Source organism: Mobula birostris, chromosome 6 (genome assembly GCF_030028105.1).
Source record: "Mobula birostris isolate sMobBir1 chromosome 6, sMobBir1.hap1, whole genome shotgun sequence".
NCBI classification, from domain to species: domain Eukaryota; kingdom Metazoa; phylum Chordata; class Chondrichthyes; order Myliobatiformes; family Myliobatidae; genus Mobula; species Mobula birostris.
In genome coordinates, this window is record NC_092375.1 from 145,481,544 (window position 1) to 145,497,811 (window position 16,268).

The window sequence follows — 16,268 nt, forward strand, 5'->3', positions numbered from 1 at the left end:
TGTTTATTTTGACTTTTTTCTTAAAGATGTGCTGGGTGCATTCTGGCTACCGCTGTACCACTGTATTCTTCGCGGCCCGGAGGTTTGGGACCACTGTTATACATAGAAACATACATAGAAAATAGGTGCAGGAGTAGGCCATTCGGCCCTTCGAGCCTGCACCGCCATTTATTATGATCATGGCTGATCATCCAACTCAGAACACCGCCCCAGCCTTCCCTCCATACCCCCTGACCCCCGTAGCCACAAGGGCCATATCTAACTCCCTCTTAAATACAGCCAATGAACTGGCCTCAACTGTTTCCTGTGGCAGAGAATTCCACAGATTCACCACTCTCTGTGTGAAGAAGTTTTTCCTAATCTCGGTCCTAAAAGGCTTCCCTTCTATCCTCAAACTGTGGCCCCTCGTTCTGGACTTCCCCAACATCGGGAACAATCTTCCTGCATCTAGCCTGTCCAATCCCTTTAGGATCTTATACGTTTCAATCAGATCCCCCCTCAATCTTCTAAATTCCAACGGGTACAAGCCCAGTTCATCCAGTCTTTCTTCATATGAAAGTCCTGCCATCCCAGGAATCAATCTGGTGAACCTTCTTTGTACTCCCTCTATGGCAAGGATGTCTTTCCTCAGATTAGGGGACCAAACCTGCACACAATACTCCAGGTGTGGTCTCACCAAGGCCTTGTACAACTGCAGTAGTACCTCCCTGCTCCTGTACTCGAATCCTCTCACTATAAATGCCAGCATACCATTCGCCTTTTTCACTGCCTGCTGTACCTGCATGCCCACTTTCAATGACTGGTGTATAATGACACCCAGGTCTCGTTGCACCTCCCCTTTTCCTAATCGGCCACCATTCAGATAATAATCTGTTTTCCTGTTTTTGCCACCAAAGTGGATAACTTCACATTTATTCACATTAAATTGCATCTACCATGAATTTGCCCACTCACCCAACCTATCCAAGCCACCCTGCATCCTCTTAGCATCCTCCTCACAGCTAACACTGCCGCCCAGCTTCGTGTCATCCGCAAACTTGGAGATGCTGCATTTAATTCCCTCATCCAAGTCATTAATATATATTGTAAACAACTGAGGTCCCAGCACTGAGCCTTGCGGTACCCCACTAGTCACTGCCTGCCATTCTGAAAAGGTCCCATTTATTCCCACTCTTTGCTTCCTGTCTGCTAACCAACTCTCCACCCACACCAATACCTTACCCCCAATACCGTGTGCTTTAAGTTTGCACACTAATCTCCTGTGTGGGACCTTGTCAAAAGCCTTCTGAAAATCCAAATATACCACATCCACTGGTTCTCCCCTATCCACTCTACTAGTTACATCCTCAAAAAATTCTATGAGATTCGTCAGACATGATTTTCCTTTCACAAATCCATGCTGACTTTGTCCGATCATTTCACCGCTTTCCAAATGTGCTGTTATCACATCCTTGATAACTGACTCCAGCAGTTTCTCCACCACCGACGTTAGGCTAACTGGTCTATAATTCCCCGGTTTCTCTCTCCCTCCTTTTTTAAAAAGTGGAGTTACATTAGCCACCCTCTAATCCTCAGGAACTAGTCCAGAATCTAACGAGTTTTGAAAAATTATCACTAATGCATCCACTATTTCTTGGGCTACTTCCTTAAGCACCCTGGGATGCAGACCATCTGGCCCTGGGGATTTATCTGCCTTCAATCCCTTCAATTTACCTAACACCACTTCCCTACTAACATGTATTTCGCTCAGTTCCTCCATCTCACTGGACCCTCTGTCCCCTACTATTTCTGGAAGATTATTTATGTCCTCCTTAGTGAAGACAGAACCAAAGTATTTATTCAATTGGTCTGCCATGTCCTTGCTCCCCATAATCAATTCACCTGTTTCTGTCTGCAGGGGACCTACATTTGTCTTTACCAGTCTTTTCCTTTTTACATATCTATAAAAGTTTTTACAGTCCGTTTTTATGTTCCCTGCCAGTTTTCTCTCATAATCTTTTTTCCCCTTCCTAATTAAGCCCTTTGTCCTCCTCTGCTGAACTCTGAATTTCTCCCAGTCCTCAGGTGATCCACTTTCTCTAGCTAATTTGTATGCTTTTTCTTTGGAATTGATACTATCCCTAATTTCTCTTGTCAGCCACGGGTGCACTACCTTCCTTGATTTATTCTTTTGCCAAACTGGGATGAACAATTGTTGTAGTTCATCCATGCAACCTTTAAATGCTTGCCATTGCATATCCACCGTCAATCCTTTAGGTGTCATTTGCCAGTCTATCTTAGCTAATTCACGACTCATACCTTTAAAGTCACCCCTCTTTAAGTTTAGAACCTTTGTTTCTGAATTAACTATGTCACTCTCCATCTTAATGAAGAATTCCACCATATTATGGTCACTCTTACCCAAGGGGCCTCTCACGACAAGATCGCTAATTAACCCTTCCTCATTGCTCAAAACCCAGTCCAGAATAGCCTGCTCTCTAGTTGGTTCCTCGACATGTTGGTTCAAAAACCCATCCCGCATACATTCCAAGAAATCCTCTTCCTCAGCACCTTTACCAATTTGGTTCACCCAATCTACATGTAGATTGAAGTCACCCATTATAACTGCTGTTCCTTTATTGCACACATTTCTAATTTCTTGTTTAATACCATCTCCGACCTCACTACTACTGTTAGGTGGCCTGTGCACAACTCTCACCAGCGTCTTCTGCCCCTTAGTGTTACGCAGCTCTACCCATATCGATTCCACATCTTCCCGGCTTATGTCCTTCCTTTCTATTGCGTTAAACTCTTCTTTAACCAGCAACGCCACCCCACCTCCCCTTCCTTCATGTCTATCCCTCCTGAATATTGAATATCCCTGAACGTTGAGCTCCCATCCCTGGTCATCCTGGAGCCATGTCTCTGTGATCCCAACTATATCATAATCATTAATAACAATCTGCACTTTCAATTCATCCACCTTATTACGAATGCTCCTTGCATTGACACACAAAGCCTTCAGGCGCTCTTTTACAACTCTCTTAGTCCTTTTACAATTATGCTGAAAAGTGGCCCTCTTTAATGCTCGCCCTGGATTTGTCGGCCTGCCACTTTTACTTTTCTCCATAGTACTTTTTGTTTCTACCCTCACTTTACACCCCTCTGTCTCTCTGCACTGGTTCCCATCCCCCTGTAGTGAACTAACCTTCTCACGCCTAGCCTCTTTAATTTGATTCCCACCCCCCAACCATTGACTTATCACTACATTCATGCGAGGAAAATATGCGTAGTGTGTTTAATATTAAATTCATTAGATAAACCCTTTTAGAAACGAAATTGAGTGTATTAGCCACTTACAAGTGACTTATAGTTGACTTATCACCTATATTCCGGTTGCGTTTAACACCACCCCCTCCAGTCAGCCGGTCTGCAAGAATATTGTCAATATTAAACCTGTCTGCGGTGCAGAAAAGGTTGGGGACCCCTGATTTAAACTAGTTGACTAGCTGCCAAGGAGCTACACTATTGATGTTCTACGTGATGAGGTCAAACTCCCTGTAGACTTGCTTAAAGTTGTAATAGAATAAACATGATAATACAAGTACATATTTTAATGTCACATTTGCTGCATATACCCAACTTGGTTTACAGATTAGACAAACTCACTAAACAAAGTATTACATACACCCTTGGAGGTCAACGGGTAAGGGGGGGGGGAGATATGGGGTTGCGGGGGGCGCGGGTGCTACCTCCCTGAAATGAGTTTTTGCAGGGTGGGATGTCTGATAGAGCTACAATACAAAACGTCATTGAGTTGCTTTCTGCTGGACAGGAGGTGGGTCTTCTGGGTGAAAGTGAGATATCTATGCTTGAAACATTTGATCAAAAGTAACTTAATATAGTTGTAACATTCAAAATATGACACTGGAGGGAAAAGCATTGGTATTGCTCCACATGTAGTTTTGCAAAACTTCTGCTAATTAACACGAATGGAACAGGATCAAGAAAATGGAGTTTTGATATTCCCTACTCACTTCTTTTACTTTAAGTGGCAATAATCTATTTTACTCGCCCTATGGGAGTTCTCAATTTAGAAAACAAATCCCAAAGAGGAATCTACTAAAGCTAGCAACAAGACAACTTTTTAGTTCAACGTAATGGCTGAATCTTTCAATGCAATTAAAGATTAATATATGGAAATTTTCTGTGCGGATCAAAAAGTACAATAAATCTTAATGTGAAGCCAATGAACAACCCATTCACAGTGCCATTTAAATTACTACATACATTTATCAGTAATTTGGTGTTAACCACTCAGCTGATGAATATCAAATTAAAACACAAGTTGCAATGCCACTGAAGTATGAAGTACTGACAAAAGATCTCATAATGCAGATCAATGGCTGCTTCTCAATATTAATGCAAGTCGCCACAAAATAAATAAGCAAATAGAAAAAATGCAAGTAAAAGAAGGCATAGTTTTTGTAAAAGGATGACTTTAAACACAAAATATCTATGTTTAAATCTTCAAATTAAAATATGCACCAGCAACTGTAAATAAACTAATAACAGAGTATTATAGAAGTAAATATAGTACCAATCTTTTCACTCAACATGCTGGGTCATTTGGAATAACTTATTTGATTGTAGAATTTAAGCTTGAGGGGTTAAGCCCAAAGGTGTAACAAACACAGCGAGAAGAGGTTAAGTAAGTGACCTAAATGAGTGTGAAACTCAAAGGTTTCAGAGAGAAGACACAGGCCAGAACAAGATGAGCTTTTTTTTTAAAATGTTGTTCATAAATCCTTACTGCTTAATTCAGTGTAGAAAGGATGGTAGTTAATGCAGTGGAATGCTCCTCCTGTAAAATGTGGGAATTCAGGGTGCCCAACAGTCTGCCTGATGACTACATCTGCAGAAGTGCACCCAACTTCAGCTCCCGACTGACCAGGTCAAGGAACTGGAGCTGCAGCTAGGGACACTCAGCACCAAAGGGAGTCTGAAAACCTCAGAGATGACTTTTTCTGAGGTGGTCACACACACTGTGAAGGCTTCAGATAGAACACGTGTGATCAGCAGGAGAAGCAAGAGGAGTAAGCAGTCAGTGTGGAGTTTCCCTGTGGCTATTTCCCTCAGCAACATGCATGTCTGCATATAAGTATCTCTTTGGATACTGCTGGGGGGGGGGGCATGGGGGGGTGGAGGGAAGGGATTGACCTAACAAGGACTAGCAGCAGCAGCAGTCAGGCCAGTGGCACCGTGGCCAACTCTGAGGCTCAGTGGGGAAAGGTAAAGTCAAGATGAGCGATAGTAATAGGAGATTTGATATGGGGATAGACAGGAGATTCTGTGGTCACAAAAGGGATGCCAGGATTGTGTGTTGCCTCTCAGATGCTATGGTCCAGAATGTCTTGGAGTGGCTGCAGAACATTCTCAAGGGGGAAGAGCGAGCAGTCAAGAAGTTTTAGTGCAGATCGGCACTAATGGCATAGGTAGAACGGGAGGAAGAGATCCTGCACAGTGAGTATAGGGAATTAGGAAAGAGGCTGAAGAGCAGGACCTCCAAGGTAGCAATCTCTGGATTACTCCCTGGTGCCACATGCCAGTCAGGGTAGAAATATGATGATAATACAGGTAAACGAGTGGCTAAGGGTCTGGTGCAGGGGGCAGAGTTTCAAGTTCTTGAATCACTGGGGCAGGGATGACCTGTACAAGAGGGACGGGTTGCATACAAACTGAAGGCAAACCAATATCCTGGCTGGGAGATTTACTAGTGCCACCCAAGGAGGTTTAGAATAGTTTGGCAAGGGGATAAGAACCAGAGCAGCACATCAGAAGGTGGCGATGAGATGGAATTTGCTAGATGCATCCTGGAGGATTTCCTAAATCAATACGTGGATTGGCAAACAAGAGGAGGTGTTGTACTAGACCTGGTGGTAACGAGCCTGGCAAGATGACCGACCGTTCAGTGGGTAGTTAGGGAACAATGATCATGACTCTCTCAAGTTTTAAGATAGCTACAGATAATGAGCGTTTGAAATTGCAGGAGAGTATTAAATTGAACCAGGGTAAATTATGAGAGCATTAGGCAGGAATTAGGGAGAGTTAATTGGGAACAGCTGTTTTTGGGCAAATCTACCTCTGACATGTGGAGGGTGTTTAAGGACCAAATGCACAGAGTATAGGACAGACATGTTCCAGTCAGAAGGAAAGACAAAGATAACAAGGTAAGAGTACCTTGGATGTTGAAGAGGTGATGAATTTAGTCAAGAAGAAAAAGGAAAAGTATGTAAAACTAAGGAAGCTAGAATCAAACAGAGCCCTTGAGAATTATAAAGAAGCCAGAAAAGAACTCAAGAAGGAGAATTAGCAAAGCCAGGAGGGGCCATGAAAAGTCTTAGCAAGTAGGATAAGAAAGAATCCCAAGGCATTGAATACATACAACAAGAGCAAGATAACTAGAGAGAGAGTAGCACTACTCAAGAATAAAGGGGGAACGTTTGCTTGTATGTATAGGATTTTGGTGAGGTCCTTAGAGTACTTTTTGTCAATACTTAACAAGGGGAAGGACGTGAAGGACAGGAAGATCAGTGCCGGGCATATTAATATGCTAGAGCATTTCAAGGTAAAGGAGGTAGTGCTGGGTTTCTTAAAGAGCATTAATGTTATTGTGAGAGGCAAGATATGAGATTGCTGGGGACCTAACCAATATTTTTGTGTCTTCTCTAGCCACAGACAGGGTCCCAGAGGACTGGTGAGGAGCTGATGTTGATGAGCAGAGTGATCTTGGTGTCCAAATTCATTACTCTGTAGCTACACTAGTTGATAGAGTGGTTAAGAAGGCATATGGCATGCTTGCCCTTATTAGTTGAGGCACTGAGTACAAAGGTCAGGAAGTTATTTTGCAGCTTTATCAAACTCTAATTAGACCACGCCTGGAATATTGCATACAGTCTGGTAGCCACATTATAGAAAGGACGTCGAGACTTTGGAAAGGGTGCAGAAGATGTTTACTAGGATGCTGTCTAGATTAGAGGGCATGTGCAAAAATGAGAGAATGAACAAACTTGAGCTGTTTTCTCTGGAGTTGCAAAAGCCGAGGGACATCTGATAGAGATTTATAAGATTATGAGAGGCATAGATAGAGTACACAGACAGTACTTTTTTCACCCAGGGTTGAACCAAGAGCAGGCATTTAAGGTGAAAGGGTGCAAGTTCAAAGGAGATGCAAGAGGCATGTTTTTTTTGGGTGTGTTTTTTTTAAAACACATAGTAGTGGGTGTCCAGAATGCGCTGCCTAGGTGATGGTAGAGGCGGTAAAGACAAAAACATTTGGGATTTTTAACAGATGTTTAGATAGGCATATGAATCAGGGAAATGGAAGGCCATGGAGATATAGAGCAGTACAGCACAAAAACAGGCCCTACTTACTCAATACTTTAATCTATTAAGGCAAATGTGCCAAGAGCTCTCTTTGCACCCCTTTCTACTCGTGATGCCACTTTCAAGGAATTACGAATCTGTATTCCCAGGTCTCTCTATTCTACCAGACTTCCCAGTCTCTTACTGCTCAATGTAGAGTCCTACCCTGATTTCTCCTCCCAACATGTACCACCTACACTTGTCTCTGCTAAATTCTATCCACAATTCTTCAGCCCATTTATCCAGCTGGTTCAGATCCCATTGCAAGCTTTGATAATCCAGTTTACTACATTATTATGAAGATTGTTGATGTAGGTGACAAACAACAATGGACCTAGCACTGATCCCTGTGGCACAATACTTATCACAGGCTTCCAATCAGAGACGGAACCACTTACCACCATTCTTTCTGTTCTCCTGCGAAACAATGTCTGACCCAATTTACTTCCTCATCCTGAATGCTGAGTGGCTGAACCTTCTTGACTAATCTCCTTTGCGAGACCTTTACAAAGGCTTTCCTAAAGTCAACATAGACGACATCCACTGTCTTGCTATCATCAACTTCGGAAGGCTGAGGGGAGGCCAAGCAGGTGATAGATAGGACATATAGAAAGGTAGTTACACCCAAGGTGCAGGACACAAGAAACTGGGTGACAGTCAGGAAAGGGAAAGGGGTTAAACAGCAAGTACGGAGTACCCCCTACGGCCATCCCCTTCAACAACAGCTATACCACTCTGGATGCTGTTTGGGGGGGGGGGGGGGAAGATGGAATACATATGTAGGAAGAATGATGAGGTTCTGCAAAGTGAGTTCAGGGTGTTAAGTACTAAGTTAAGAGTAGGACCTCTAGGGTTGTGATCTCAGGATTGCTACCTGTGCCACATGCTCGTGAGGCCAGAACTAGGAAGATTATACAGTTTAACACATGGCTAAAGAGTTTGTGTAGGAGGGAAGGCATCAGATTTTTGGATCATTGCACTCTCTTCCAGAGAAGGTAGGACCTGTACAGAAGAGACAGTTTCCACCTGAAATGGAAGGGGATTAATAAGCAGGAATGTTTGCTAGTGACGCACAGTGTGGTGGCGGGGCGGGGGGGGTGTTTTAAATTAGAGTTGCAGGGGGATGTTATAGTAGGTGATTTTAACTTTCCATATATTGACTGGGACTCCCATACTGTAAAAGAACTAGATGGGGTTGAGTTTATCAAATGTGTTCAGGAAAGTTTTCTTAATCAGTACATAGAAATCCCAACAAGAGAGTGTGCGATATTTGATCTGCTATTAGGGAATGAGACAGGGCAGGTGACAAAAGCTTGTGTAGGGGAACACTTTATATCTAGCAACCACAATGGCATTCGTTTCCAAAGTAAATACACAAAAGATAGATCTGGTCCACGGGTTGAAATTCTAAATTGGAGAAGGGCCAACTTTAACAGTTAAGTCAAGTCACTTTTTATTGTCATTTCGACCATAACTGCTGGTACAGTACACAGTAAAAACGAGACATTTTTCAGGACCATAGTGCTACATGAACAATACAAAAACTACACCGAACTACATAAAACAACACAAAAATTACACTAGACTACAGACCTACCCAGGACTGCATAAAGTACACAGACCAGTGCAGGCATTACAATAAATAATAAACAATAGGCACAGCGGAGGGCAGTAGGTTGGTAGTCCGATGGCTTGAGGGAAAAACTGTTACATAAATAAACAGCTGTACTCCCGCCGAGTATTTCATTGGAATCAGATGTAGTCCAATTTAATGTCCATCGGAGGGCAGAATGGACGGGAGAGCCAGCCGGCTAGGGGTTGCTTTTTTCCTGGCACGGACTCCTGCCCGCTCGCCTCGCTTCTGCTTCCTTGCACACCGCTTACAACGTCCCCACCTCCGGCCACTGGCATCAGGCGACTCCGAGGACTGCGGGCCTGATTCTCTCAGCAAGCCAAGGTCGCACAATTTAACCTGCAGATCTTCATGAAGGTTTGCTTTTGGGCAATCTGTATTGTAGCAGTATCTGGCGATGGTAGATAGTCGCTCTGTTATCCATTGCCCTAAACCCTAATTGTGCCTTAAAATTAAATTAAAAAACTAAATTAAAGTAGCACCAGATCCGAAAGGCTGCTGCCGCCGTGCCGCATCCTTAGCGATAGGTGAGGTACCAGAGGATTGGAAGAGAGCCAAATGTTGTTCCTCTGTTTAAGAAAGAATAAAAATAAAGCAGGAAATTATAGGCTGGTGAGTCTGACTACAGTAGTGGGAAAGTTATTGGAAGGACTAGATATGAATATTTGGATAGACATGGACTGATTAAGGATAGTCAGCAAGGCTTTGTGTTGTGGGTCGTGTCTAACCAATCTTATAGAGGTCTTCAAGGAAATTGCCAGGAAAGTTGACGAAGGCAAGACAGTGGATGGTGTGACGAGAATACACATAGATTAAGATGTAGCTGTCCTGTGCTGGCACCGGGGGTATCAGCAGTTGGTCTGCCACCTCTCTTCAGGAGAGGGAGAGATAAGGAACACAATGAAGTAGCATTTGGAGATGTTAATGAAGGAGACATCAGTCTGGGTATTGTCAAGATTGGCTCCTCCTTTGAACCCTGAACTGTTTGAAGTGATGGACAGGAGATACCCCAGCAGGGGGATAAAAAGGGACAGGTTCGCTAAGGCAAGACACACATGACACCACGAGGTAACGAGACCCTGGAAGCGGTGCCCCCCCGCAAGTCGGCGGGAGTCGTTTGGAAGACTGGTTGCGGAACCAAGCCATAGACGCACAGGGTGGAAGGGTACGATCAGCGGGAACCCGGTGTGTGTCCACCCTTGCTTGGGTGCCAGGTTCACTGCAGAGGATCGACCGCATCTGGAGGCGGGGTCACAGTCGGTGACCTCAGGTGACATCACAAAGGACTCGCCCGAAAGCTGCTTGTGAGCAATATCGCAGATCTGTGTGTGGAAGCCGTTTTGAATGATCATTCGTTCTTGTTCTCTCTCTCCTTCCCCCACATTGTCCATCGCCACGGCAACGATTACTGCAAACTGAACTAAATTGGACTGAACTTTGCGTCACTTTGAAATTGGTCATTTACCCCTAGACAACGATAGAACTTGATTGATCCTGTTATCTTAATTCTGTGCACATGTGTTTATCATTGCTGAACTGTTGCATTTATTATTCTTTCGATTACTCTGTTGCTTGTTCCTTTAATAAAACTTTCTTAGTTCTAGTAATCCAGACTCCAACTGAGTGATCCATTTCTGCTGGTTTGGCAACCCAGTTACGGGGTACGTAACATAAGTGGGGTTCTCGTCCGCGATTTTGAACGCTAAATTTGGGACGGAGTAAATTGATTGGGTCAAAATTCCTGAAAGAAAGAAAAGACAAACAGCAGAAATGGAGGCTGAGAAATTTATAAAGGCGCCAACCTTGGAGGCATTAGAGGATGCCAGGAAATCGGAATTGGTAGCTGTGGCCAAACGGTTGAATCTTGATAAGGGGAAGTCGACAATGAGGAGAGAGGAGATACACAGAGCTATTGTAGAGCACTATGTATCAAAAGGTGTGTTTCCCCAAGGTGAGCTGGAGGTGGTGTCTATTGAGAAACCTGCCAGAGACGCGGCACAGGTGCAACTTGAAAAACTGAGACTCGAGCACAAGTTCCGGGTACAGCAGTTGGAGCGAGAAGGGAAAGAAAGGGACAGACAGTTGGAGTTAGAAAGGCAAGAGAGAGAGTTAGAAAGGCAGGAGAGAGAGAGGGAGACAGTGGGAGCGAGAGGAGAAACAGAGGGAAAGGGAATTCGAGCTGGAGAAGTTAAAGATAAGGGCAGAGCAGGGGCTCGTGCCGAACCAAGGTGGAGGGTTCCGGGCGACCCAGGAGGTTAGGCTGGTTCCCCCATTTGACGATACCGACGTGGATCGGTACTTTCTCCATTTCGAAAAAGTGGCTATAAGTCAGGACTGGCCGAGGGATAAGTGGGTTGTTTTGCTTCAGAGTGTACTGAAAGGGAAAGCCCAAGAAGCTTACTCAGCTTTGTCCGCGGAAGATGCCCACAGGTATGAGGTGGTGAAAGAGGCCATCCTCAGGATTTATGAGTTGGTCCCGGAGGCATACCGGCAGAGGTTCCGGAATGCGACGAAGCAGTGGGACCGCACGAATTTAGAGTTTGCCCGTGAGATGCAGACATATTGTGAGCGTTGGTGCACCTCGAAGGGGGTAGAGGGGGATTATGACAGACTGCTACAGCTGATCCTGATTGAGCAGTTTAAAGGTTGTGTCCCTGAGGGTATGAGACCCTACCTCGATGAGAAAGAGGCAGCCACGTTAGCCGCAACTGCTAAGTTAGCGGATGAGTATGCGTTGATGCATAAAATGAAGTTTGCCCCAAGTATAGGCTAACAGAAGGGTAGTCAGGACGGCGGGGAGAGTCCGCCGGAAAAGTCAGAAAGTAAGCCAGGGACTAGTGAGAAGGATAAGGTAGACCGGGAGCAGTCTGGCAGGAAGTCTCCTGGGGTCGTCTGTTATAATTGCGGGAAAGTCGGACACCTTGCGTCCAGGTGCTTTGCCCCAAAGAAGGAGACGGGAAAAGGGAAGACAGCGATTTTGACTGGCTGTATCAAGCTGGTAAACGAACCGCTAGGGAAGGACAGGTCTGCCAAAGTTCAGGAAGGGCATGGGAAGTTTATCTCGGCCGGATTGGTGTCAGTAAAGGAGGGGTTAAAACCAGTTCCAGTGCGGATCTGGAGAGACACGGGAGCGTGTCAGTCACTAATACTGAAAAGTGTATTAGAGTTTAGCTCAGAGACCCGGACTGGGGAGGTCAAGGTCAAAGGTATTGGAGAAGGGACAGAGACAGTCCCTTTGCACCAGGTACACTTACAAAGCAACCTGGTCTCTGGACTAGTCACGATCGGGGTGAGGTCCGAATTACCAATGAAAGGCTTGGAAGTCTTGCTCGGTAATGACGTCGCCGGGGGAATCGTGTTCCCAGTCGTGAGATTGACAGGTCAGCCTGCCAGCATTGAGGCCCCGCCCATGGACTCACAGGTTCATCATGGGGCTGCGGTGGTAAATTTAGCTGAGGCGTTTCTGCCAACCTTGTACGAGGAGGGGGTAGAAAATGAAAAGAAGGAGTGTAGTAAGACAAGAGGTAGTGAGGGAGCTGGGACAGACGTAGCATTAGCCAGGAAAGAATTTGTGCAGGCGCGGGAGCGAGACGAGGGGCTGATGGTTTTGGCAGCGACAGCTCTCTCTGACACAGACTTGACAAGGGAACTAGTAGGCTATTGTGTGGAGGAGGAAGTGCTAAGGAAGCAAGGGAGACCAAGTGCCGTGCCCGCAGATGAGGAATGGGGGGTGGTGCAAAAGAGTTATGGGGATGAGGTTTTTAACCTGGCCCACAAGGTACCCCCCGGTGGACATTTTGCGGTGCTGGAGGAAACAGTTGGTGGAATCATGAAAGAGATTTACCAGCTGCCCAGGGGGAAGGATGTTATTGATTATGCCCGACACGAACTGGGACGGTCACAGGTTTTTGATCTGCTAACAAACCTAGTCGGGGTTAGCGTGGAAATCAATGAAGCTAGGGGCCCCCTGATAAGAGAAAAACACCATTTTGAAAAGATTAGTATGGTATCGATCAGATGGGAGAAGGCTATTGTTTTGGCCAGGTCTGCTGATAAGGTCTCTCCCTTAATCCCCGAACAAAGCGACTCTTTAGGAGAAGTAATTAAACGACTCGCACCCGTGTGTTTGATTATCCCGAGGCCATGCAAAGAACTGGGACGTTGGGTGGTGTCTGTAACAATAGGTCAGCCTAGTAAGCAACATACATATAGAATGAGTAATTCAGTGACGAAAGGGCTGACGAATACAGAGGTGTGTATTGGCAATTTAATACGGCTGTCTGAAGCCAGCTTGATAGTGAACCTTGAAAAAAATGAGTTCGGCCACACGAAGGTCACTTACCTGGGAATTGTGGTGACACAGGGGCAGCTGGCAGCCATGCAAGCTACAGTGCAGGCTATCGCTGACCTCCCAACCCCGACAGACAAGAGGGCCCTCAGAAGGCTCTTGGAGATGTGGGGTACTGTAGGAAGTTTTGCAATAACTCTGCGGTCACTACCCCTCCCCCTCCTACTAAGCCCTTGCGAGAGAAAACTAAGTCGGAATGGGACGACCCTTGTTATTGTGGTCCGGGACAAAACCAAATGAGAGGTCACATTGACTGCAATTCATCAGTGTTTTTGGCCACTATGAAGTTTGCTAAGTTGGAGCCTGGTCTAAGGGATTATTAATAACACATATAAAAGGAACAGCAAATGTGATGGCTGACTGTCTGTCAGGTGTTGACAGCTTCAAACACGCTGTATTAGCCAAATAGCTGATAAAGATGTATATTTGTGTGTGTATCAAATAATGTATTCATGTTTGTAATTTTTACCCCTTGGTAAAAATCCTTAAAGGGGGGGAAGTGTGACGAGAATACACATAGATTAAGATGTAGCTGTCCTGTGCTGGCACCGGGGGTATCAGCAGTTGGTCTGCCACCTCTCTTCAGGAGAGGGAGAGATAAGGAACACAATGAAGTAGCATTTGGAGATGTTAATGAAGGAGACATCAGTCTGGGTATTGTCAAGATCGGCTCCCCCTTTGAACCCTGAACTGTTTGAAGTGATGGACAGGCGATACCCCAGCAGGGGGATAAAAAGGGACAGGTTCGCTAAGGCAAGACACACACGACACCACGAGGTAACGAGACCCTGGAAGCGGTGGCCGCCCGCAAGTCGGCGGGAGTTGTTTGGAAGGCTGGTTGTGGAACCAAGCCATAGACGCACAGGGTGGAAAGGTACGATCAGCGGGAACCCGGTGTGTATCCACCGTTGCTTGGGTGCCAGGTTCACTGCAGAGGATCGACTGCATCTGGAGGAGGGGTCACAGTCGGTGACCTCAGGTGACATCACAAAGGACTCGCCCGAAAGCTGCTTGTGAGCAATATCGCAGATCTGTGTGTGGAAGCCGTTTTGAATGATCAATCATTCTTGTTCTCTCTCTCCTTCCCCCACATTGTCCATCGCCACGGCAACGATTACTGCGAACTGAACTAAATTGGACTGAACTTTGCGTCACTTTGAAATTGGTCATTTACCCCTAGACAACGATAGAGCTTGATTGATCCTGTTATCTTAATTCTGTGCACGTGTGTTTATCATTGCTGAACTGTTGCATTTATTATCCTTTCGATTACTCTGTTGCTTGTTCCTTTAATAAAACTTTCTTAGTTCTAGTAATCCAGACTCCAACTGAGTGATCCATTTCTGCTGGTTTGGCAACCCAGTTACGGGGTACGTAACAATGGCGTCTACATGGACTTCAGCAAGGCATCTGACAAGGTCCCGCATAGGGGGTTGGTCAAGAAGGTTCCGTCAAGATAAGGTAGTAAATTGGATTAGACATTGGTCTTGTGTGGAAAGGGAGACATTTACAAAGGAATCAACAATTCCATATTTATTTTACATGCAAACTATTAGGGAAAGGGTCTTGAAATCTGAAATATACAGGTGTCTCCCGCTTTTTGAACGTTCGCTTTACGAAACCTCACTGTTACGAAAGACCTACATTAGTACCTTTTTTTCGCCTTCAGAAGGTGTTTTCACTGTTAGGAAGAAAGGCAGCGCGTGATAAAAAATCAGCGCACGCCTCGAGCAGCCGCTCTGCCCCGGATTCGGAACGGCATTGCTTAAACACGTTGCATTGAGCAACCGTTAGCAAGATGAGTTCTAAGGTGTCGGAAAAGCCTGAAAGAGTAAGGGTGTTACACTTAGCGTAAAACTAGACATAATTAAGCGTTTCGATCGTGGTGAACGAAGCAAGGACAAAGTGAGTTTGACTTGTGGAAGTTGACGAAGATGATGTTGAAGAGGTTTTAGCATCCCATGACCAAGAACTGATAGATGAAGAGCTGATGCAATTGGACGAGGAAAGGATAACAATCGAAACCGAATGCAGAAAGTGAAGCAACTGCGTGAGATTTTCGCTGCAATGATAAAGTACGACTTTAATTTTGAAAGAGTACGTAGTTTTAGGGGATATTTGCAGGATGGTTTGAGTGCTTACAAACAACTGTATGAGAGAAAAATGCGCGAGGCTCAGCAGTCAAGCAAGCCTTCCACATCAGCCACAGCAGATGACGAACCTCGACCTTCAACATCAAGGCGGGCAGTCATAGGAGAAGGTGAGCTGCCTGCCCTGATCGACGATGAGATGACACCCCCATGTCCCACCACCCCAACACCCGGGCCCCGGACAGATACTGTACCGATTTGCGAAGAACGCAGCGGTAGCTGGGAGGCACACAGCATATCTTTAAGAAAAAAGCCTAAATAAACATGCTAATTAATTAGGTGCTGCCTAGCACGTAATTGTCGGCCCAGATCAGAGGCGATGCAATTGGCAATTGCCTCTGATCTGCGCCGACATTTATGTGCCGGGCAGCACCTAATTAATTAGCATGTTTATTTCAGCTTTTTTCTTAAGATTTGCTGTGTGCCTCCCGGCTACCGCTGCATTCTTCATGGCTATGTATCGGGTCTGTGGCCCGGAGGGCGGGGGCCACTGCACCACCCAGCCTGCGATGACTCAGTCTAACGCACCATCATCAGTGTGCTCGGCAGTGTTTTCCCAATTCCGGTAAGTGATACTATATTGTACATACATTATTTCTACTTTATATAGGCTCTGTGTTTTTACATGTCACTTGGTAGATTTGGCAGCTTCATAGCTTAAGGGTTACTGGAGAGTGCGTTTATGCCAACAGCGCTTGCATGAGATTTTCACTACGGAGATCTGTGCAGGCAA

At 45.3% G+C, this 16,268-nt stretch overlaps 1 protein-coding gene across 4 annotated transcripts in view; it reads right to left on the reverse strand.

Moving 5' to 3' along the window:
* Nucleotides 1–16,268, reverse strand: part of pikfyve (phosphoinositide kinase, FYVE finger containing) — a 132,090-nt gene that overhangs the window by 77,577 nt on the left and 38,245 nt on the right. The gene's annotated exons all lie outside the window — the stretch shown is intronic.